The sequence below is a fragment of the Cynocephalus volans genome, chromosome 9, assembly GCF_027409185.1.
Source record: "Cynocephalus volans isolate mCynVol1 chromosome 9, mCynVol1.pri, whole genome shotgun sequence".
Classification (NCBI taxonomy): Eukaryota; Metazoa; Chordata; class Mammalia; order Dermoptera; family Cynocephalidae; genus Cynocephalus; species Cynocephalus volans.
In genome coordinates, this window is record NC_084468.1 from 15,524,150 (window position 1) to 15,546,083 (window position 21,934).

Genomic DNA, 21,934 nt, shown 5'->3' on the forward strand with positions numbered 1-21,934 from the left:
GCAGTGGTGCCATCTTGTGGTGGTAGCAGTGGCACTTGTGGCTGCAGATGTCTCTCTTGCATCTGCAGAGCCCATGGCTGCAGTGATGGGCAATCTGCAGGACTGATGCTCTTTGGGGAGCTGCTCTGCAATGGGCAACAGTTCTGGGACCAGACAATGGTTCCGATGACTGTGGCAGCACTGGTGGTGGGCCTCTTTCGATCTTCTGCAGGAGTGACATGCCCTGGGCACCTCTAATCCATCATCTTCCACCTTAGGATTTGTGATCATGACCTCCCTATGACCTTTCCCCTTTCCTCCCAGAGCAGACATATTGGGGCACCCACTGTAGGGTTCAAGGACTCCAGAATCTATGTTAAGTAAATAAAGGAAACTGGGCTAACTCATATGAAAGTATACATCACATGCATCTTGTTGGTTTTTCCACCTCATATTTCACTCAGGGATAATTTCGGGTCTCTGCAATGGTGTCCCATCATCAGTGTGAATTTCGAGGTGTAGAAAGGGTAGTTCTCTCCCCGTCTCTTTCCTGGATGAAATGGGAATGTTCTCCTTATTCCTGCAGCACATACGGGTCCCCAATGATCTTGTTGGCCTTCATTGGAACTTCACATTCCCTATTACCTCCAAAGGTATCTGTCATTGGAGGCCAAGTGACATGAGGTGAACATAGTACACATAAAAGAGAGGATTTCCTATTGGCTTATGTTACAGCTTTATGGCATTTTTCATATAATCTGTTCACTTCTTAATATAGTATAATTCATTCACTTTTTGACCACTGTCATGCGTTTAGCAAATATTTTTTTTTTTTTTTTTTTTGTCGTTTTTTCGTGACCGGCACTCAGCCAGTGAGTGCACCAGTCATTCTTATATAGGATCCGAACCCGCGGCGGGAGCGTTGCCGCGCTCCCAGCGCAGCACTCTACCAAGTGCGCCACGGGCTCGGCCCTAGCAAATATTTTTATTAGGCTGTCTGTAACAATGCCTAGATCTGTTCCTTGCGAGGTGGCCATTAATTTAGATTTATCAGTTTATGAGAGTATTCTATACTCCCTCTCCAAAGTTCTCCTATTGAAGAAAGAATGATGAACACATTTAATTAACAGACAAGATATTCATTTGTTCCTGAGGCTATCTATTCAAAAGGGAGATACACATTTCACAAGTTTTAATTCTAATCGTGGGCTGAGAATTTTGCTGATATTTCTTTACAATTTATGTAAACATGGTATGGCAATTTGAGATACTATTATTCCATGAAGCAATTACATAAGGATGTATTATGAATGAATCAAATATCTCTGTCTGTCTCTCCCTCACACACATTTAATACATGTGCATACCCTAAGTCATAACACACACGTGTACACACACTCCTACCCAAAATGCACTCACACAATGCTACTGACCCAAACTCAATAGGGTGATTTTTTTCTATCCTTTCTGATAGATTTTCATTGATTTATTCATATCACTGTCCCCAGTAGCAATGATCACCTCTCTTTGGAATATCTTTCCATCTTCTGTTTTTTTATAGAGATCCTTTTTTTCCTTTAAAGCCTGCCCTGATTAGTCCAGCTCACTCTGTTCTCTTCCTTATTTATTTTCAGATATGGTTTATGGTCAGTAACATACCATTTAAGACTACAGTTATTATCTACCTGCTTCAGGTGTATTATGTTGTCCACAAAAGACTAGGGACCCAGGAAGAACTCCAATGAGATGTATCTGACAATGCCTGGAATAGAGAAGGTTTCCAAAAATTTTAGTTGCTTTCAATATGAAATATTAAACCTTTGTATTCTTCATAAGCATCTAATACAATGCTGGGGCTGTAATTGATGTTAATAAATATTTCTTTGTGTGATTTCATTGCTAATTAAGTAAAGACAATTGTCTGTGATAAAACAGCAGGCTTAAAAATAATTGAAACATGGTTAGCACCAGATAATTGTTTTTTCCTAGAACAGGAAGTTTTTCATCAATGCAGTTTTTATGAAGCTACATGTGCAGGAGTAGCCTTTGGGGGTGTTCAGAAAAAATCTGCCTCTGAGGAGGTCTTAGAAAGTGGGCTTGAAGTCAACATTGCCTCTGGGATGTCCTCAGCAGGGAGGAACTAATGAATGTAAAGGGTTGTAGGATGCAAGTGATGGAAAGCTGAGTTTACAGAAGAGCATATGGACCCCTCTGCCCTGGTGTAAAGAGAAGACTGTTTTCCCCAGTGCTAGAGTGTTGCCTGCCCTAGTAGGGATGCAATAAATATTTATTGAATTAATGTAGATATCCTTTATGAATACTTATGTCAAGCAAGTTTTGTGATTTCTCAATCTGTTGATCACAAATATTCATGCCAGACAATATTTCTGGAAGAAATTATATCGGCAGAATGCAAAGCCCAAGGTGATCTTTGGATAACCTGTTGGCCACATTTTTTGGTGTTAATCACTAACATATCTTATGAATTACTTTAGAGGGCCAAATTTCTCAGTTTCAATACCAGTTAGGAACTAGATAAAAATGTGCCAGAATCAGGACCTGTCTCTCCCTATAGGCAGGTAGATTCCTGTTTATTGCTTACATAATTTACCATTTTGCCCAGAGAAAAGGCTTAGAATGCAGGCAAGCTTGTAACAGGTGTAGTGTATGTTCTTGTTTTTCCTAGTAGCAGATGGTGCTGAAAGAAGATCATCTCTGTGGGGCCATTACAGGATAATGCACAGGAATAAATAAGCACCATGATAGGTCTCAGCAAAGAAAGCCGGATCTCAGGTCGGTCCAGCATTTGGAAATGGTGCACAGACACTGAGCGGGTTTGTCTATCAGCTCACAAAGACCCATTTAAAACTCTAGTTTTTTCCTTTTTATTTTCCTCCATATAAAATTTTCCCCCACAAATCAACCAACCTCCTTCTCATTTGAATTATAGGTAGTGTATTAAAAAGGATCTAAATAAAAGGAAGTTCTTGTGGCAGTGCTTTTTACTGAAAGGAAGAAGGTAATTTTCCTTGGAGTTCCTCCCCAGCCCCCAGCAATTTCTATTTTTATTTTTATGCATTTTTATGGGACCTGGTCTTTGATCTTGCCCTCTTAAAAACCAAAGGAGCAAAGGAAGGTCAATTCCAGCAGTTCTACCCTAATGTACCTCTGCTATTTTGCATGAAGGACATAGTATGAATATAATTTAATCTGGTATTGCACTGAGGATATGATTATTTTCTTTTGTGCAAAGGTAATTTTCATCTTTCCTGGAAAAAACTAACCCCATGGGTCTCTCTCTCTCTCTCTCTTATGTGCACGTTATATATATAATTAAACTGAATATATATACCTACTGAATATATGTATTATATATATAAAAATTCAGTACATATACTCTTTCTTTTTCTTTTCTTTTCTTTCTTTTTTTTTTTTTTTGCAGCTGGCTAGTATGGGGCTCCCAATCAGTAGATAGGCTCTTGTTTCTCATACTTGAATACATATTTAAATTCGTCAATGCCAGGATAGTATTTCAGCAGGACCTAGGCTCACCTTCTCCTTCTTGCTTAAATTTTATATCTTAATATCCTAGCCTCAGCAGTATTTGAGGAATATTGTTCCCTCAACTTAATACAATTTTTTCCACATGATGTATTCTTAGTCTGTCCCTTATCTTCCCTTCACTTGCTGACACCACTGTTTAGTCCATTTGGGGCTAAAATGCCTTAAAAGCAAACATGCAATATTTTAACATTCTGCCTGATTCTTTAACACTGCTATATTCATTAGCAAGAGATTCTGTCTAGTAGTTTAGTTAAATGGATTTCACCCCTTTTAAGAATAAAAGAGCAAAGAATTCCATGATATCTTTGACAAATAAAAGGTGGTGCACAGATACAAGCTTATCAAAAATAATAACATTTTCTAAAGCATCTGGGTGTGCATGTGTGTGCATGCACATGTGGGTTTATGCATATAATCACATATCCACAACTAGATTTATTTTTCTTATTTCTCAATGCTATAATTATCAATGCTTCTGAAATCTCATTATGCATCTGGATCTAAGACCTACGGAAGTGTTTCATTTCCTATAATTAAAAAAAAATTATTCTTAATGTAGCATTTAAAATGTGGCTTTTATATGGCCGAAGTCTGCATTAATACAGGCATTTGAACTATAGTTAACCTCTGCAGTGCAAACATCTGTGGGCCCCGGTGGGTTAATTTTTGATTGCTTGCTCTACCTGCATCCTTGGAACTAAAGAAGCACGCACGAGAAAGAAAAAAAACAGACTGTCTTTGTGATGTCACGTGCATCTGCCTCTAAATTTCTGTCTTGAATATAAATGGCAACAAGAATTGAAAGAGAAACCAGAAGAACAATCTCTCCTGAACTGGGATTATTCCAGTTTAAAGCTCTTAATTAATTATTTCCAGTCGTTGCAATTTCTCAAACACTGGGTGCATATGTGGGTGGTGATGGGGTGTGTAGGGTAAAGAAGATTTGTGAGAATCGACTAAATCTGAAGAAACCTTGTGTCATTCTCCCTCCGCACCCCCCAACTTAGCTAAATTGCCAAACGGCAATCACTGGAGTATAAACAAAGTTAAGAGAATGATTTTTTCCCCAAGGCCTTGTGTTTAATAGTAAGGAACATGCAGAGAAGCAAAATTATTGTAATGCAGATCCTATAGACCAAGTTATTAAATGAAAACAATACTTTATACAACAGGAATCACATAAAAGAAAATCACCGCTTTAGTTGGACAACTTAATATGAATTCCTTTTATTGTTTGCCATGTCTAATTAGCCTCGGCTTCATTTTATAGGCAATATTTAATCCTTGGTATTTTTAATTTTTTAAAAAAAAAATAATATTATCATCTTACCTTGAGTACAATTATCCATTCCTGTCTGGTAGGAATAAATGTGCTCAGGAGTTACTGCAAGGTAAACATTGCTCAGAAACCATAATTTTTCTATTGTATTTGTCTGGTTAATAAAGAGAGGCATTTTATTTTCCCCTGGCGACCACTTGTACTTTGTTCAGTAATTAAGGAAGTATGTCGGTGCTCCTAGAATTTAGCCTTTCTATAACCTCTGCAGATTTGTCCAGGATGCCAGAGCCAGGAGGTATTATAGTGCTGGATAATTATGGAAAAGCCTGGAATAAAACCAGGGAAGATTCTAATAGTAATACCTTAAACTAGTATCAATAATTTTATCAATACGAAATATATTCTGCCTGAGGATAATCTGTGGGTTTCTTTGCAGCATGTATGTTTCAGATTTTTTTCAGAAATATCTCTTCAGCCACAATGGAATAAGTTGAAAACTGCATGTCATCTCTGTACGTTTTTACGTATACATTTACTGATAGAGGAAGCTGAACCTTTGCTGTAAAATGACTGTTTGAATCCCGGCTCTACCACTAACTAGCCTCCGTAAGCCTTTGTTTTCTCATCTATAGATTGAAAATAATGATATTGCTTGCCTCATAGTATTATTGTGTGGGTTAAATGAGCCAAAACATGTAAGGCACTTTGTACGGTGCTGTACGCATTATAAGAGCTCAATAAATATTTTAATTATTACCATTGTTAAAATGCACTTATATTCTTATATAGACTGTGCATTGGACTATGATGTCATGATGCTGATTTTTGCAAAAGTTCATGAAATCATTCTACTTACTTTCTTTTCAGTTTATCAGGGCAAAGCACAGTTACAAGCAATCCCTGTGAAGTGCACTTTCTTGCCTTGTTCTATTCATGCTTCAAGTCTCCACCCAGATGCTTCCTCTTCCTGGAGGCTTTTTCTTATTCCACTCCTTCCAGATGAGACCCTTTATTCTGTATGGCACAGCATTCTGAAAGCTCTTTTGTGAAGGCTCTGCCATTGTAAGTGTGTTATAGTTGTTGGTTTCTGTGTCTTTCTCTCCAGAAGGTGAACTTCATGTCTTATTTATCTTGGCATCTCCACTGTTTTGTGCACATGTGGCCATAGAAAGAGATCAGTAAATGTGTCTTGAATAAATAAGTGAAGTATAAAATACTGTTATTGATGTTTGCAAATACTGATCTTCTTTCAGTGATGTCCTCCTTATGTTATTTTCCCCCTCGGATGATCTTTAACTGAGTTTTTGTTTTTTATTCAAGTAATCTTCAGAACTTGTGGAACATCCTTTTAAAATGTTATGTTGAGGTAAAAGACTGGTATACTGAAAACTGCAAAATGTTGTTGAAAAAATTAAAGAAGACACACATAAATGGAAAGGCAGCTCATGTTCATGAACTGGAAGACTTAATATTGTTAAGATGTCCATACTACCCAATGTGATCTACAAGTTCAATGCAATCCCTATGAACATCCCAATAGCATTTTCACAGGAAAAGAAAAATTCATCCTAAAATTTGTATAAAATCTCAATGGATCCTGAATAGCCAAAACAACTTTGGAAAAGAATAAAGTTGGAGGTCTCACACTTTCTGATTTCAAAACACTACAAAGCTACAATAATAAAAACAGTGTGGTACCGGCATAAAGACAGACCAATGGAATAGACTGAGTGGCCCATTAATAATCCCTCTCATGTACTGTCAGGTGATCTTCAATGAGGGTGCCAAGTCCACTCAATGAACAAAGGACAGTATCTACAACAAATCTACAAAATTTCCTAAATTTTCTGGGAAAATTGGATATCTACCTATAAAAAAATGAAGTTGGATTCTTATCTTATACTATACCATATAAAAAAATTAACTCAGGATGGATGAGAGACCTAAATGTAAGACTTAAAACTATAAAACTCCTAGAAGACAACATAGTGGAAAAGCTTCATGACATTGGACTTGGACATGATTTCTTGGATATGACACCAAAAGCACAGGAAACAAAAGCAAAAATAGACAATGGAATTACATCAAACTTAAAAACTTTTGTGTATCAAAGGACACAATCGACAGAGTGAAGAGGCAACCTACAGAATGGGAGAAAGTATTTGTAAATCATATATCTGATTAGGAAGTAATGTCCAGAATCTAAAAAGGAATTCTACAACTCACAGGAAAAAATCATATAGCCCATTTAAAAAATGAACAGAGGGGGGCCGACCCTGTGGCTCACTCGGGAGAGTGCAGCGCTGGGAGCGCAGCAGCGCTCCCGCTGTGGGTTCGGATCCTATATAGGGATGGCCGGTTGGCTCACTGGCTGAGCGTGGTCACAAAAAAAGGACAAAAAAAAAAAAAAAAAAAAATGAACAGAGGACTCAAATAGACATTTCTCCAAAGATAATAAGCATATGAAAATATTCTCAACATCACTAACATTAGAGAAATGCAAATCAAAACTGCAATGAGATATTGTCTCATACCCACTAGGTAACTACTCTCAAAAAACCCCAGAAAATTTAAAGTGTTTGTGAGAATGTGGAGATACTGGAACCATTGTGGACTGTGGGCGGGATTGTAAAATGGTGCAACTGCTATGGAAAATAGTAAGGAGGTTCCTCAAAAAAAATTAAAAATAGAATGGCCATATGGTCCAGCAATTCTACTTCTGGGTATATATCCAAAGGATATGAAATCACTATATTGAAAAGATATCTGCATTCCCATGTTCATTGAAGCAGTATTCGCAATATCCAAGGGTGGAAGAAACCCGAACATCCATGGATAGATGAATGAATAAACAGAATGTGGTATATACATACAGTAGAATATCACTCAGCCCTAAAAAGGAAGAAAATCCTGTTACATGATACAGTATGGATGAAACTTGAGGACATTACGCTAGGTGAAATAAGACAGTCATGAAAAGTCAAATACTACATGATTCTACTTATATGAGATATCTAAAGCAAATTCATCGAAAAAGAAAATAGAATGGTGGTTATAAGAGGCTATAGGGAGGGAAAAAGAGGATTTATTTTTAATGGGTATAGAGTTTCATCTTTGCAGGGTAAAAAGTTCTGGAGATCTGTTTTACAACAATGTAAATATAACACTGAACTGTACCCTTAAAAATGGTTAAGACAGTAAATTTTCTGTTATTTTTTTAACCATAATAAAAAATAATGTATTTTTTTTATATATACATGTTATACAGCATTTAGGAGAATTACATGTCATTTCATTTTCTCCCCCAAGAGCCCATGAAGTAGATATTTAGCTAGGTGGGGAAGCAAACCTTTCTAAAACCATCACATATTTAATTGTTTTAGTTAGTATGTTGATGTACCAATTGTTAAGACTAAGATGAGAAGAAACCAGAGAAAGCAGAGTAAAAGCAAAACTGTCATCCAGGGAGGGCATCACTCATGGGATCTGATTTGCTGCTTGCCAATAGCACAGATACCAGAAATCCAAATAAGACCATGAACAGATTTGTTACCCGAAGGTGAGAATCTGGCTGCGTGCCTTCCTCGGGCTAGATTTTGTTAGTTTGCACATGAACAACTAAGGCTCAGAGGGATCATGTCCTTGCTTAAGATTGTACAAACAGCACAGAATGCGTGGTGATTCAAGCCAAGGTGTATCTGACTCTGCAGACCCCAAGCTTCCTCTGTACAAGGGCTTCACGGTTGTAGTCATCACTTCACTTGCCAATGGGGTCAGTGTCGCCATGCTCCTGCCCTGGCCGTCATCTGAAGAACCCATGCATTGCTGCAGCATGACCAAATTTGAGCCCAGAGGGTACAGCCCTACTTAGCCTCTTCCATCATGGATGGGGGGACCACCCGGGGGTAAAAGCAAGGCTGGGTATAAGAGTGGCAAATGGGGGAGCTTCCAGGAGTTCTTTTCTAAAAAGGGGCATACATGTCTGAAATAAATCAGCAAAATGTAATATTCTCTCTCTTTCTAAAATAGGCAATAGACTTGGTGTGCCAATGTGTGTGTGTGTGTGTGTGTGTGTGTGTGTGTGTGTTTGTGTATGTGTGTGTGTATTGTGATCTATCTTTTTGGATGCATGTCTACAAATCCAGCATAAATTCTGAAACTAAAAATGCATGATCAATGCCATTTACGAAAAGTCAGTGTTCTATGTTATCAAAATTTCAAACCTTAAATATGTGTCCTTAGAACTTTTCTAATTTTCCCCTTACAAACAAATTAAGAAAGTAAACTGGAGAGAGAATAAGTATTATACAAAAGTGGGGTAATGTTTGATCTCTGCTCCTCTCCTCCCAGTTTTTTTTCTGGCTATGGACTGTGATCTGTCTGTGGTAGCATATTACTCAGTAAAATTATTTATTTTTTTTAAAAATAATTTTATTATATTATGTAAGTACAATTAAAATTCTTTTTATAATTTTATCAATAAAAGTATTTTTTTCCTGATTCTATTAAATAATGGTTGGGTGAATATTTGCAGAATATTGGTTTGGAGGGGTGCCAAATCATTAGCCAGCTCACGGAGCCACATTTTGTGACTGTTTGGGGTAGTGACACAGCTAGCAAGGGAGCTTTTGCCTTGTGTGGTTCGGGGCATTTGGGCCTCTCAAAAGTTTCTTACCTTCTTCCTAAAGAGCACCTCTATCTCCACATAGTGGCCCGGGCCATAAACTTGAACATAAACTTTGTTTCCTCTGTGCTCACCAGCTGTGCCAGATAATCCATCAACAAATCTTTTCAGATCAACATCTAGTTTTAAAATATGTCTGAATTCTATCCATGTTCCTCTCCTTCCCTTTCCCTCATCTCTTTATTATTTACTACTGCTATGCACTGAGTTGTGTCTCCCCAAAATTCATGCGTTAACTGCCTGTGAGACTATACTGAAAGTAGGGCGTGTAAGGAGACAATTAAGGCTAAATGAGGTGATGAAATCATTAAAATCAGGTGGAGCCCTGATCCAATAGAACTGGTGCCCTTACAAGAAGATAAAAAGACACCAGAGATCTTTTTCCATGTGAGGACACAGCAAGGAGGTGACTGTCTGCAAGTCAGGAAGAGAGCCCTCACCAGAATTCAACCATGCTGGCACCCTGATCTCAGACTTCTAGTCTGCAGAATCGTGAGAAAATAAATTTCTGTTGTTAAGCCTCCGAGTCTATAATATTTTGTTATGGTAGCCAGAGAAGGCTAATCCAGCTCTCTTAGTTCCACACCTCACCTGGATTACTGTATAAACTTCCTGTTTCTACTGTTGTCTTCAGTTCATTCTCAATAATGAGTATGTATATGACCCACTAATTCTCCTCCTAATTACTTACCCAACAAGAAATGAAAATATATGTATATAAAAAAGACTTGTACACGAATGTTTATAGCAGCTTTATTCATAATAGTCCCAAACTTGAAACAAGTCAAGGGTAAATCAGCAGGTGAACAGATAAACAAATTAGGATATTAATACAATGGAATACTTCACAGCAATTAAAAGGAAACAGTTATGGATATTCAAAGCCACATAGATTAATCTAAAAATATTATGATGTGTGGTTCATGTCAACCACAAAAGAGTATCTTCTATGCGGTTCAATTTATATAAAGTTCTAGAAGAGGCAAAACTAAGCGATAGTGTTAGAAATTAGAGCAGCAGTGGTGAGAGAGGATATTGATTAGAAAGAGGCAGGAGGGAAAATTTTGGGGTCAATTGGAGTGCTCTATGTCTTGATTAGAGTGGTATTTATGTGTACATTTGTCAAAACTCTCAGAACGGTATACATGAAATTTATGCATTTTATTGTATTAAATGATATAAAAGAGTAGATGCACACAAGAGCCGCTAATGAACTAAGCATACCTTATCTGGGACACAAAAGTTGTCACAAACTCTAGCCTTTTTATATTTAATATGGTCAAGTAAAAGGGTGACCAGAGAAGGTAAATTTTTCAGTATAATATTTCAAATGTTGGCATAACATTTGCAAAATCTGATCCTATTACTGATCCTATTACTACCACTTGTTTCTGCCTGCCCAGCATCCTGACCCTCTTATTTTGCTTGTAATGTCCTGCTTTTACTTTTGGAAGTTTCCTCTCAGCATTGCAAATGATCTTCGTGGGATTGTCCATCAAGTTGTGCTGTTTACTCCAACAAAATTGAGGACACAGGGTCCAAGGAGGTAGGTCAATGAATCATTTTCTCCTGGAAAACAGAGTCTTGAGTAGAGTGATCCATGGTTGGAATTCCGTCGATCTGTTGGCAGTGCCCTAAGATTTCTGGCTGAGATCCCCAGGGCTCCCCTGGCTCCTGCCTTTCCTGAAGCCTGGAATATTATTATGTCTTTCACTCCTATGAGCTTCTTTGCATTTTTTCCAATAAATTGTTCGACTTTTCTAGTTTATATAGGGGGCATCACCTGCTGCTGTTTGTAGCCAAAGAACCTGTACACCTGTTGCTGGCTTCTTATACTCCTTATGATAAAGCCCAAATCCCTTAGCATGGCTCTTTAGGTTGGGCTCCTCCAGAAGCAGACCGTGAGCAAGGATGTGAGCAAGAGTAGCTCATTTGGGGGGTGATCCCAGGAAGAACTGGTAGTGGAGTGGGGAAGTGAGATGGGGAAGGGAAAACAATCAACAGAGGGTTCAAATCCATTTTGGTCAACATGTGGGTGACTGGGATTCCGTTCAGCAGGGAACATTGGGAGACAGTGTAGGACATGGTAAGAGCTATCCCACCCAACTCCCACTTTTCATTAGCCCAGGGCTGTTCCTGCTGCATTAGCTCCCTGGAACTCTGAGCCTGACCTTCTTCTTAGGGCTGAGAGAAAACTCTCAGGTGAGGAGTCACAGATAGGGGCAGGAGGAATTGATCAGTATGGACTGGAACAACGATGCCAAGATATCATGGTTGGGCAAGGAGAACATCTGCCAGCCAACCTTATGGGCCTCCTGAGCTCTGCCATGATTGTGACCACCCCTCCCCTTATAAGTCTGTGCTCTTGAACTTCTTTTGGTTCCCTGGATGCATCATGCTCTCTAAGCTCTCTAACCCTCATACCTGTGCACAGGCAGAATCTCCTTCAGTCTGGAACACTCTTCCATCCTTTTCTAACTCCAACCTATCCTGTCTCAGCTCAGATGCTTCTTACTACAGTGCCTCCTGAACCAACCCCAGAATAGGAGTAGGTTCTCCTTATCTGGGCTTTTTTGTACCCTATTCTTCATGCATCACAGCACTTACTATGTCTACACTGTGTTTATTTCTCTGCATTTTCAGCTATATTCTTAGTGCTGTGAGGGCAGCAACCTCATCTTATTCACTGGGGTGATCCCACAGCCAAGAACAGAGCCTGGCACTTATTAAATACTTAATGTCTGAACAAATCAGTGTGAATGAACCAGATAAATATTCATCAGAGAAGGGACAGAGTGGGAATAAAATAATAGGGTCCACATTGGTGGACGTAAGAGGGTCAACACTGTGTTGTGAGGTGCCTGACTGCCTGACACATGTGTGCAGTTGGTGCTTTTGATCATGGATGGGTTGGCCAGGCTTAAGCCTTCAGGATCAGGTTGATAACTTCACTGCCAGCACTTTGGGCACACTATATTTTCTGCCCACCCTGTCACCACCTGCGCTCTACATACACTGCCCCTTTTCCTAATCCTTAATTTCTTGTGGGCAACTTTACCCTTCGTTGATTGGGAGAAGGCCCTTGAAGGCACAGTGTTTTCTCACTTCAAAGACATTGGAACACCCTATCTCAGGATAATGTCCCTTTATAAAACTAAACTTCTTGTATTATATTTTACCAAATTCTGCACATACCTCTAAACTTAATATTATAGATATCTATTTTTCTCACCTGAATTTTCAAGCTAATTCCTTAGCTTTTAAGAAAAAAATCTTAAATGCTGCTTACATGTTATTAAACATAGAAGTTTTCACAAAGGGCCTGCAGGGTCTTTTTCCTGATATATATTTCAGCATTCTATGGATGCTCAAGTCTTTGGAGAAGCCTAGAGTCTTGCTTAAGCAATGTGGTCCAAACAAGGCAATTACTTGAGGTCTCTCTGTTCCCAATAATATTTGAAACAAAGAAAAAGAAATTATTTTTTAATCATAGGTGACCCTCTAATGAATGCGCACATTGGATTTGAAAGGTTAATCTATATGAAAGTTCAAACAAATAAACAAACGAACAAAAATAACTAATGGTAACTGATTAGATATCTCAACTGCATGGAGAAAATCAAGAGCTTAAGGGTAGATTTTATGTAATTTATGTAATTCTGGTTATTTGTATTTTAGATTTCCTTAAATAACCCACCAAGAACAGTTGAAAACACCCTCTCTTTCCCATAGAGAAAACATATTTCTTAGTTTGTGGAAGGACTTGCTAGATCTCTAACATATTGTAGGTGATATTTTGTGTGACAGCAAAAATATGTAAAACTCTCATTCAGTACGTTATATTTTCAAAATTAACTGCAAATAAAAAATGATGATTTCTCCAATGCTATTTTACTTTTATAGAGATAACACCAACAACTATCATATTAAGAGCTAAAAATGCGATACTCTGGGTTGAGCAATGTGGTTAATTTTTTTTGGCCTTTATCATGCTCTTTAACATTCATTTACCTCTGTTATAGACAAGGCACATGGAACACAAAGATAATTGAGGCATGGCCCACATGCTTAAAGAGCTTCTAATTCAAGTAGAGAAGAGAAGAAAAATATCCAAATAACCACAATCCCCAACAGAACACGATCAGCCATGCTAGGAGAGGTACTAAGTTGTAGGCGAGTTCAGAACCCTGAAAGACTGTCTGTGTTTGGGAGGTGGGAAGGTTTCTTGGAGGTAGTGACCTTAGAATTAGGTCACAAAATATGGGTAGGACTTTACCACAGGCAGAAAGGCAGGAAGAGATGGGAGGACATTTTGGGAAGAAGAAATCATGTGAACAAAACCGTGAAAAAGAACACTCTGTGGGGTGGTGTTGAGGCACAGGATGTATGCAATTTGGCTGGAGTAGGAAATACCTAGGAGAGGAGTGAGAGAAACATCTGAACATTTAGGTTGGTCCCTGATTGTGAAGAAACTTGACCACATGGTTAAGAAATTTGGAATTTGATCTGAGGGTATGATCACTAGAGTGCCTACGCAGTGGAGCGGCAGGATTGACCCTGCGTTAGGAAGGTTTCTCTGGTAGTGTGTGCAGGCCTTCTCCCACAGATGTTGGAAAAAAGTCCCAAAGCCTTAACATGGCATATAAGCCCTGGCAGCCTCTCCAGGCTTCTCTCTCACCATAGCCCCCTTGCTCTCCAGGCACATTGGATATCTCTGAGCTTGGCTGGGTGCCAACTGCCTCCCACCCCTTCCACAGCCAGTTGACACCCACATCTTCTTTCACAACTTTACTAAATGTCACATCCTCAGGAAAATTGTCCTGACCACCAGGCATCTTTTCTTTTCCTTTGTATCTTATCATTTATGCCAATCGTGAAATTAGTTGTTTACTGTGTTGCTCCGCCTGTTACAGGTGAGGAAATTGAGGCTCAGAAAACTGAGACACCCCAGAATCTATAAGAGAAATATTTCCAGTGTTGAGTCGATTTTATGTAATGATTCTTGTTTGCAGTTTCTGGTTTAGAAAAACATCAGTACTTCCTCTTCTGTAATAACTTCTATGATAACTAATAATTTAAATTATAGAGGTTTATAATTTTCATCTTCACGTGGATGTGGTGATATCTCACTTGACCTTCGTAACACTCCTGGGAAATGTATACAGTGGGTGTTACCCTGTTTTACAGAAGTGCAATTCAGGGCAGAGAGGCGGCTGGCCCAAGGGCATGGCTTGTAAGAGACAGACTGGGACTTTAGTGTATCCCTTCTGACTTTGAGTCCTGTTCTTTTGATAGAGTTGCTTTTATGCTCAAATGAAACATCATGAAGATAAGTTAATATAAGTGCAAAAATGTAATGTGTAGTATGTATATCTAACATTCGATTAATGTATGGAGAAATGGCAGAAGAACACAGAGACTGAGTTGAAGAATGGAGTGAGTCAGATTAAGACACTGATGAACTTCCAACATGTCTTTAAGTCAATCTAGAAAATTAGCTAGGAAAAAAATTATTTAAATGCTGCCTAAATGACCTCAATTTCTATTCCAATAAATTACCTGTCTTCTTTGCAATTAGTCATCCAGCTTGTCGGCCATATGACGAGGATTTATTTTCTGTTTTAGGCATTGATATCAAGCAAATGGGCAGACTGCCACGGAAGAACCTGGCTGTGCTTGCAGGTGATATGGAGGAGGGGTGGGGGAGGGGAGAGAAGCAGAAGCTAGGATTTATCATCTTGAGAAATTTTCTTATTGTTTAGTCAGCTTTGAGTTGATTTTCTGGCTTTGTTCTATAATTGAGTTTTAGATCTGCTGTTTGGAAGTTGGGAGACTTTTTCCTATTATGTCTGGCTGCAGGCCAGCTGGGCAGAGGGGAAGCCAGAGCGTGTGCAGGCTTAGTCCTAGAAAGCAGGGTGGGAGTGACACTTAGTTTGTTATTTGAAGGGTGGGGTCTTGAGAGGCAGCCAGATTTAATGACACTGTATTTAATTGTATGTCACTGGAGATGCTGTGGTCTGAAGCAGGAGAGGGGCTATGAACCAGAACCTGGGGGAAACAGAAAAACAGGAGACTGAAATGTAGGCACAAGTGGACACGGAACTATGATTGATGCTGCTGGAGGATGTTGCTTGTGCCCAGGGCTATGCTCTCCAGATCACTGCAAGGATGCTTGTTCTTGCCCATTAGGTCTTCATAGCACTTTCAGCCCTAGGTAGTTCAAGTTGCCAAGAACACCTCAGGTCAAGCTCCCCACCCCAGATCCTCCTAAAGCATTGTTCTTGGAATGCCATCAAACTCAGATATCACGTGCAGCAGTTTCTACAGGCAACATAGTCGAGATTTCAATTTGGTTTATTTTTATAACCCATCGTATACTTTACTTAATAAGTTTATTTACTGTCTGTTCTCCCCTCAGACAGGGATTTTTGTCTATTTTTATTTTTATTTTTTAACTCCTGTATCCCCAGTGCTTAGAACTATGCCAGGCATGTAGTAGGCTTTCAATAAATATTTCAATAAATAGATAATCTTACATTGGGTTGAGTTCTGTGCTCCTTTTTACCTATCCATCCATCCAATCACTTATGAGCCAGTTACTCTTGACTTTCTCTCATACTGCTTTTCCCCTTATTTATTATTCCCCAACTTCCTTGGCTTTCTTTTTGCTCCCTAATCAATCCAAATTGGTTCCCCGCTGAAAGCCTTTGCACGTGTCTTTCCCTTTGCCCAGAAAAGTCTTCTTCCAGATCGTCTCACGGTGGTCCCTTCAGATCATTCAAGTCTCAGCTCAAATGTCAAGTCTTCCCTGGCAACCCTACCTAAATCCTCCCCTGCCCCCACCCCAATCACTCCAGTCACTCTCCCGTTACACTATTTTAGTATTATTTTTGGGGATAAAATATCATCATCCAAAATTATCTTGTTTATTTATTTGTTTACTGTCTCTCCCTCTAGCTCCTCTTGCCTTGTCCCCTGGGAGAATGAAAATTCCTCTAAAGCAGAGATGCCAGTAATTTGTTTCCCATTGCACGTTCTGTGTCTAGATCCAAGCCTAGAAGATGTTTGGTGCTTAATAAATATTTATTGCCTATAGGATCAGGATTATGCTTCATGGAGTTAAATTACCTGTATTGAAACCCAGCTCCACCAATAACTATCCCTGTGACTTGGGGACAGTGTTTGACTTCTCTATGCCTAAGGTGCTTACCTATATATGAGTATCATAAAAGTAAATGTGTCATGTGATTGTTGTGGGGATTAGTAATGACAATAATAATAAAGATAGCTAACATTATTGATCTGTTACTATATGCCAAACACTGTTTAAAAACTTTACCTGTACTTAATTATTTAATCTCATCACAGCCCTATGAAGTGGGCATTATTTTAATTCCTATTTTTTAGATGTTTCATTTAAGGTTTGGAAAGGCAAATAACATAGTTACTAAAAGGTGGAAAAGAGACTGAAGCCCAGGCAGTCTGGTGCCAGAGCCCGTACTTTTTATATGTGCCTGAGACATAATAATCACTCAATAAATGTAAGCCATTATTATTATTAGATATGTAACATTACAAATAAATATACTTTAAATCCTATTATTGTCTCAAAGATGTCAGCTGTGAAACATGCAGCTTAATTAGATTCCAAATAAATTAAGAGGATGTTCACAAAGATGTACAAAATAATTTGTAAATACAATTCTTTTATTACAGAGGGAGTTATTAAAATACAAAGAAACAATATATTGTATATAAAATAAATATATTTTTATTAGTCTTAAATCTTATTGAAAATACAACATGTGCTGCATTACACTGGCAACTGACATCTGTTAAAAACAAGCTTCCAGAATGCCAGTTTGGCTTAGGTAATTCTGTGAAAGAGATTCTGGATTATTCCCCAACAGAAATATCTTGGCGAATTATAGCATACAGGCTTTCAAACTTGCTTGTGAATTGTTAAAACTGAATTGCAAATTGTCAAATGTCAAGGGAATACTGTGTTTTTTGTTCTGTACTTTACAACTTATATTATGGATATTTGTATACTTATCAATATTTACTAAACTGCAATATTTTTTAAAGAGCAGGTAATACATTTTCTTCATTATTTTTCTCTCTATATTTACTCCAGAGATTTTTATTTAGCAGGGAATAAAAAATTTATTTACCACTTGTAGTTAACTTATGCATATTTGGGTTTTGTATTTCATATTCAGGGAAATTGTTTTTCCTGGAATTAAACCATGACATTGAGTGATTAAGTGTATATATGTCAACTATGGTTTATAGGAGATATAGCACCTCTGTTCAAATGAAAGATTTGTGTTTAGATCTTCTATAAGGGCAGAGGGTGTACCCAGTAAAGGCATTTAAAAAATAAAAAGCTGGAAAGGACGTTGGGACCACATAATCCAATTTCTCCCTTTTACTGATGAGGAAATGGAAAATCAGGGAGTGTAAATGACGTGTCTAATATCACACAGCTAGTTAGTACCAGAACTACAATGGAGAACCAGGTCTCCTGATTCCTGTACTAACGCTTTGTCAGAGGGCAGAGATAATATGCTCCAGGAATTTTGTTTTCCTATCATAGACAGTAGAACTTAGAAAATATAGATGAATGGATAGTTAATGTGACCATTAGACCATCTCTCTCAAAGAACAAATGTGTTATGCAAAATTTTCATGAGTCTTTTAACTAAATCTATTAATAAGAGTCTGTGAGTGGAGATATATATTTTAGTTTTACTAAAAATAATAAATTTCAGTGATTGAAATAGTACATATTTATTATAGAAATTAGTAACATACAAAAAACCATGAAGGTAAAATAAAAGCAACGCACCATTTTATTTAATAAAAATGACAACCATTTAACTTATAGATATTTGATTTCTATATTCTATATATGTATGTATATGAATATGTGAATGCGTGTATAAAATATATAATTATACACAGTATACATTGTATATAAACATATATATTTATATCTATCAATGCTAGCCTATATTATTATATTTAATATATAATATATAAATATATATAATTAACATTTGTTTAATTGGGATCACATGATGCATTATTTTAAAATTTAAAAATGTGTTGGGAAATGTTATCTCTTTTTTTATCCTTTGAGTTTAAGTTTAGAATTATTTTACTGTTTGGTAGAACTCAGTTTAGGCATAATGATTTTTGAGGAGTAATTGTTTTAATTATTAACATCTCTCCTAAAAGTAGATTATAATCTCTCCTAAAAGTAGAGATTTATGTAGTGTTTCTATTTCTTGAGTCATTTTTGACATGAAATAATTTTCAATATATTGGCATAAATTTGTTCATAACAAAAGAGATTAAATCTCTTTTGTTCCTAGTTTTGTTCAATTTTCATCCCTAGTATCTTTGAGTTTTTGTCTCATTTATTTTATCTACATTTGGATCAAACTTGCCTAATGAAAATCAGTTTTGTTTGATGTTTCAAAGAATCAGCTCTGGTGGACACGGACATGCACCATCAAGACCCTTCTTTCAGGAAGCCTTTGTCACCCAGCTCCTGTTAGTGGACAGCTTCAGCTGTCAACCCCCTCAGGGACTGCCTCAGCTACAGAGAACTACCTGGTCCAAGATCACCCCGTTTTCCCAGGGCAGCTAATGCTCAGTGACTGATTGAGGCAGGGTTGCAAAGGCCAGCTGTTATGGTCAAATGTGGGGCTGTTTTGATAGGTCAGTTCATCTTCAGAGCACCCCATAGGGTTGGCTGAGGCGCTCTGGCTTGCATTACAAATCAGTTTCTCCCTCTGCACAATTCTGCTTCTTCTCCCTTCCTTCCGCAGTGGTTAATCCCAAGAACTCTTACTAATAAACACCCTAAACGTGAAGTTCTGTCTCAGAATCAGCTTCTTGAAGAACCCAAACTTTAGCAATGGGTGCCAGGAGTAGGTCAAGAAAACTGGTATTAAGGTGAGATCTTGCAGTTGTATAATTCACTGCCCAGCCGGCAGTGAGGATCCCATCTTGGGTGGTAGGGAGAGCACAGATAGCTCCTGGCAAAAGGTGGTGTCAAAACTTTTATTGGTGATGATTTGGGATATTTTGCTAGAACGGAATGTGCTAGCTGGTATGAAGTATTAGGCGTTTGTAAAACATGGTGGAAATAGTAAGTGAAAGGACAGTGGGATTAGATGGCTATTACTATGCTCTACTGAAGCTCTAGAAAAAGATACTGAGAGACTGAAATTGAACAATAAGCAATTGAAAGCTAAATGTGAAAGCCAAGGGCCTCTTCGGTAGCCCTGTAAAGAGGATCGCATCTCTCACAATGAGAGAAAGCTGAGGACTTTAATTGGTGGCAATTTGGGACTTCATCAAAGAGTAGTTGTACTCCAAAGAGCAGTTAAACTTCCAGCTAAGCCAGGTCTGTTACATCAAGGGCAGGGCCTCAGTTGGGGATGAATGAGTCCCAGGCACTTGGAATGGGAACCTGTAGGTTGATCCTCCTCTCTCAAACCTTAATTCCCTGAATCATCTGAGTGTACAGAAATAGGATATCCTCCCAATTAAGAGCTATTACCTCACCCCCTTGTTTAAGCAATGCAGAAGACCCTTCCCTCAGGACAACACGTGTCTCTTCAGAATCTGCCACCAGTTTTCTCCTGGCCATGAGGCATATAAGTAGGATTAAGTAGCTGCAAACCCAACTGGGATACGCTAGGCCTGATAAAAAAAAAAATTTAACACCTGGCAAGGACCCCAGGAGATGGTGTGAACTTGCTACTAGGGTGGCTCTGAAAGCATGGAGAAATGATGGCTCATGCTAACTGAGCTCAAAATACCAGAATTTCAATGGCTGACAGACAGCAGAGAAAGGTATTAAAAGGTTCTCAAGAAAGTAGTTAGACTGAAATATTATGTAGCTAATAGGTTAGACTGGAAAAGTCACCAAATGGTTATGTTCCATGGCAAAACCTGGCAGATACTACATTTACTAAGACCAGCAGGTATGCACTGGCGAGAGGGTCACTTGTGGCATTGCAAAGTTCAGTGGTCCTCTACTCCATAGGCTAGGGATGTTGGAAAGAGAGGCCATTATAGGACAAGACTCACTGGGAGTAAAGAGGATGATGGACACCAAACAATAGAGGTAAGGTGACAGTGTCTAACCATCAGAAACCAGGTGGACACAATTATTGTAATGAGTGACTAAGTCAGAGTGGCAGCCAAAGGGGACTGAGTTGTAGAGAGTTTCAGAGATGGTTAATAGAACTGATGTCCCTAGATAGTAATATGGGTTGAATGTTTGTCCCTTCCAACACTCATGTGGAAGATTGATCTTCAATGTGGCAGTGTTGAAAGGTGAAGCCTTTAAGAGGTGATTAGATTGTGAGGGCTCTTCCCTCATGAATGGATTAATTCATTAATGGGTGAATGGATTAATGAGTTATCATGGTTGTGCAGTGGTGGCTTTATATGGAGAGCACATGAAAACACTCTAGCCATTCTCACCATGTGATTGCCTGCATCACCACAGGTCTCTGTAGAGAGTTCTCACCCAGAAGAAGGCCCTCACCAGATGTACCCCCTGGGCCTTGGATTTCCCAGCCTCCAAAACTGTAAAATAAATCACAATTCTTTATACATTACCCAGTTTCAGGTATTTTGTTATCAGTGACAGAAAATGGGCTAATATAGATGGGTAGCCAACAAGGGTTCTAAATTCAGTATACCATCAGAAGAAATCAATACTAGATGATCAGGGAGCTGGGGGCAACCACCACAATAAAATGTCATTATACCTTGCCCTGATTCTGTATCTGAGATAAGTTTCCGGAGCTGGAAACTACTGATTGAGGGAGAAGCTGGTGATGGACAAGGTGGATGAATTCCTAGAAAAATATAATTACCTAAATGACTATGGAGTAAATAGAAAACACAAATAGTTTTATAACAATTAAATTATTAAATTGATGGTTAAAAATCTTTCAATAAGTAAAATAGTTCTAGAAGAATTTACAGGTAAGCACTACTAAACAATTGAAAACAGAAAGTCCCCAGGGAAGGGCAAGGAAGCGGATTTTCCCCCAGAGTCGCCAAAGAAACATAACCCTGCTGACACTTTAATTTTAGGACATCTGACCTCAAGAACTATAAGATGATAAATTTTTGTTGGTTTAAACCACTAAGTCTGTGGTAATTTGCTACAACATCAATAGGAAACTAATACATAAGCTACTTCAAAATACATCTAACAAAAATATCTGAAAACTTTATAAAGGGAATTAAAAAAAGTTTTGAAAAACATTAATTAAAAAATTTTTTTTCCATTGATATTACTTACTGTTTCTCTAACTTTTTTTTGATTATATATATTTGTGGGGCACAGAATCGAATACATGTGTACAATATGTGATGATCAAATCAGGATA